General features: G+C 29.4%; 1 long non-coding RNA gene across 2 annotated transcripts; it reads left to right on the plus strand.

Annotated features, from left to right (window-relative positions):
- Positions 1–2275: 2275 nt before the first annotated feature.
- On the plus strand, positions 2276–4038 carry LOC145108716 (uncharacterized). 2 transcript variants are annotated; one of them, XR_013708509.1, is made up of 5 exons: positions 2276–2347; positions 2452–2563; positions 2648–2725; positions 2959–3008; positions 3818–4038. It is a non-coding gene; the product is annotated as an uncharacterized LOC145108716 (long non-coding RNA). The 2 variants fall into 2 exon arrangements; XR_013708507.1 differs by lacking the exon at positions 2276–2347 and having other exon boundaries at positions 2393–2563.
- The last annotated feature ends 469 nt before the right edge of the window (positions 4039–4507 follow it).

Genomic DNA, 4507 nt, shown 5'->3' on the forward strand with positions numbered 1-4507 from the left:
TGGTTTGCCCTAGAGTAGAATTATGGTCAACATAGTCAAATAGATTCTAATGTTGAACAGGATTACATGTTATTCTAGTAGCGGTGCAAAACAAAAGGCTACTTAGGTAAAATCATATTATTTGTTCTGATGAGACTACATAATTCAAATAAAAACAAAAGAAAAAACTAGCGGATAGGAATAAAGGTTATGAAATGAGATCTCATGATAAGATCAAATGATAAATTCATAATAATAAGGTCGATTAAATGAAATATAATTCTTCACTGGAAGGTATATATACAGTCTACTTATATGTGCTTGATCTTGTTATCTGAATGATACCTCAAATTGAAGATCTTCCAAGAGGATGTAGGTGTAAGAAAGGTATCTAGATATGGATATCTTAGATAGCTTTTTTTCATGAGTAAGGAACAATAGCCAAAGTATTTTATAGCCTAAACAAGGTGTTAATATTAATGAATATAAATTATACGTAACTTATAAGTTTCTCAACTTTATGTCCAATTAAATGGAGCACAAATGAAATAATAACATGTGAGAGTTGATATCATATTGATATGTGATTTTTATATTAATTAGCTTGAAAGTGTACATATTTGAATTATATTCATGGAAAATGATTTAAAATATTTTTTTAATAGAAAATAGATAAGACATAGATCAATAGATTGTACAGCCTTACCAATACTTAGCATATAGACTTGTATGCAGTAAACGATTATACTATTTTGGCAGCAAGGATTCAAAATTTAGTCACTGATATGCATTGCATTGGAAACCCAAAATAGGACCAATAAGTATTTTTAGGTAATGACTATATACAATATTAACTCTCTTGTTCATATATTAAGTAATCAATTATGAACTCAAAAGAAGTGAATACGTTTTCGTCTTATAATTTTCATTAAAAAGTCACATATCCTTTTAACTTTTGTATGAAGACCCATAGAGAGATTTGAACAGAAAACAACATATCTCAACTATTCAATGAGTACATGGGTGATTCTAAAGACAAGGTGGAGCTGTTGAGAGAGGTAAAAGATTTTCACCTATCCTACCACCGAATCAATGCACATCTTTATCTCTTTGTCTATTTCTAAAAACCGTCCCATTTACATCACTTAAAGAAAGTTACTTCAACATGTTGATAAGAAATTCAATAAAAAGACAGAGTTGATACAAAAATTTAGAAAACATTGAACATCAAGTTTTAATGTTCATTCAAATACATTACTAATACTTTTCTTTTTTACATCATTTTCTATTTAACATGAAATGAAAGTTATTCTACTTGGGGTTTTTATTTTTTATTTTTTATTTTTTAGGTTGTAAACAATATGTTCGATGACACTAATTTTTTCATAACATCTTTGTGACTGATAATTGCCCTTCCTTTAGGTTGAGGGTTCTAGTTCCGTCGTGGACATAGGTGAATTTAAGGTGTAGTTTAGGAGTAGGTTAGATTTGCCATTTAAAAAAAATCAAGAAATACCATTAGGTGATAATTCACTTGGAACATTGTAATAAACGAAAATATCATTAATGATGCTCTCAACAACTATATGTTCGGTGATGTGTGCCATTAAATTCATTCTAGTATGTGAAATTGATGTAATAATTACATTCGGTGGTTTTATGGAGGAAATGTTAATGGTCATTATGATAGCAATAATTAATTGTAACCTAACATTAGCAAGCAATAATTAATTGTAACCTAACATTAGCAAACATGGTTGCATCATTTACAGGGTAACTAACATATCATTTATATTAAATATTTTTTATCGATTACGCAACACATATATGTTATGTGTTGAGAAAGAAACTTCAAGAATTTTACATAATCAAGGAGACCATTAATATATAATTAAAGAAACATATATTGCTCTCCACAACCAAATATATTCGGTTTGATTATCGGGACTTCCAACATTCTACTCAAATATATATATATATATATATATATATATATATATATATATATATATATATATATATCCCCTAATCTAATAAATAAAAGCATTTTCGCCACGTGGCAATCAATTAGCCCTCCCTGATTGAATTATCCCGCCTATTTCATGCGAGTGAATTTCCGCTTATGCCCCTGCTGTTGAATACATATATGGTTTTGAATTCCTGTAATATCAATTGTTGATCTCCTTAGATCTCGCCGATTTCTAATTGACCCGATCATCTCAAATGCCTTTAATTTAGGAACCTGATTGTATTTCCAAATGAATTTCGTAGGTTACTTTTTCCTCTATTCTTCAATATCAATTATTCCTCCATCCCCAATTTCAGTTGGATCGTCACTTTTTCTTCAACATCTCCTTAAATCGGAGACGTAAAATCTATATATCATTTTTTTATTTCTTCTGTATATCATTCCCTTTCCATCATTATTTTAATTATCAAGCTTACATTGTCTTACATGAAATCTTGATTCAGATGGATCCATTGAAAATTAGTTAAATCGATCGGAGGTTGTGTGAAGGTCGGAGCTCTCACAGATACATACACACTTAAGACGAAATAGGTTTTGAGCATATTCATGATTGAGGTGAATTTACCCATTCTTGATTTTTCTGTTTCCTTTGTTTTAGATTAAATCGTAATATAAGATTAAGGGATGGAGTTATTTCAGATTGGAGAACTTCAGACACCTTCTCGCCACCACCATCAAATATCGGACATGGAAGGCGGCGAAAGGTAATCGAGTAAGGTACTTGACCAATTTACATTTGTGATATCATCATGTATCGCCGGTTTTTCCCTTTCCTTCACTCACAACGGACTCTTCTCGCATCTACAACAAATATCAAAGAAACCCCAATCTTTAATTTCTTTGTTGATACTTAGAGGTTTTTGTTATTTTGAGTGAGTGTAAGGATATTGGCTGAAAAACATATGGAGTCTGGTCTTTGTATTTTCTGTAATTTTTTCCTCCCATTTCAGATGATTTTCATGCTCTTCAGTTGCAGTTGCTGAGGGATGCAAAGAATCAGGTGCATTTTGATAAATTTTGTGGGTGTTTTGACCTAATTAGAGCTAATTGCTTTTATAAAATTAACAGATTCTGCAATTTTGTTGTTGATTTTACTTTATCGGAGTGTTTTTTTGGGACTGTATTGCTTTGATTTTCAATTGGGTATTTGGGTAATTCGTTGCATGTGTTGTTTGAAGTTAGTTCGAAGTTGCTTCATTTTACCTAATTAGAACTGCCCTCTTTTATAAAAGTTATATTTAAAAAAAACAAACATAGGTTCCATACGTATGCAGATTGCAGATTTATAATAGTGGTAGATGTATTACAAAGAGTGAATCTTATTTGGTTATTACAAAAGTGTTGGACATCTTATAATATAAAATGATAGCTATTAAGGATATATTTAGTCAAGTTGTTAATCTATAATAAATAGAACCTGTTCATTGAATTTTCATAATCGTGTTAATGTGCATTCAGATTGTTGCTACGAGATGAATAAAAATATTTGACAAAGTACGTGTGTATTAATGTGTAGACATGTTTGATATTATAGGGAATGATTTTTATTTTTATTTTTGCTATAAATATAAGCTGCAATTTCATGTCTCATTAAGGTAAAAACAAGGCTATGGAATCAGGCCCTAAAAAGGATTTGCTACCTTCTAACCCACCTAACAAGTATTATAATAATCATAATATCATAGTAAAGTAATAATTTGATGAGTAAAGTGATAAATCAGATTTACTATGTTAAAAGAAATAACCATTTGCCAAGAGAGATTAATTCTTTAGTTTTTAACCACATATTTCTTATTGTTTTTGATGCAGACTAGGTGTTTGATTGAATGTTTCAAGCAACCACATCTTAAAAAAAGGTATCATTGACAGCATTATATCAACCTGGGTAACAGTTGGACCATTTTGCCCTTGCCAACAACAGTTGGACCAATATAATGACCTCCTAATACAACCTTCATCCTTTTTCAGGTTAGTATCAATCATAAGAAGAAAATTGCAAATTAACCATATGAAAAAGATGATCAGAACTATTTATGTCTAACTGATTTCTAAATAAACATTTTCTTGTAAATTATACACTTTTATTAAAGAAACTTATTATGCCCTTTTTAGTGGATATCTTTTATTTAGTAGTTTCTAATACCACAATGTCAATATGAATAAATGTGAAAACCTCATAAGTTACTTATGCACTTTTTAGTGAATATCTTTATTGCGTAGAATTAGTTTTGAATTCAAAAAAAATGTTTAAATGCAAAAAAGGGCATAATAATATCATTTTAAATTAACAAAAAAAAGACAAAATACTTTTGTTAAAAAGTTACTAATATCATTTTAAATTAACAAATATACATTTTCAGACAAAATACTTAATTTTGTATAAAAACAAATGTTTGTAAATCTATGAATGGTTATGTTTTTTTAAAGTTTTAATGTCGTTTTACTTTGTCAACCGTGTAACACACGGGTTATAACCTAGATATGGAATCATTCCGGTTT

This window comes from Lactuca virosa, chromosome 1, assembly GCF_052849685.1.
Source record: "Lactuca virosa cultivar CGN04683 chromosome 1, Lactuca_virosa_CGN04683_v6, whole genome shotgun sequence".
Lineage (NCBI taxonomy): Eukaryota > Viridiplantae > Streptophyta > Magnoliopsida > Asterales > Asteraceae > Lactuca > Lactuca virosa.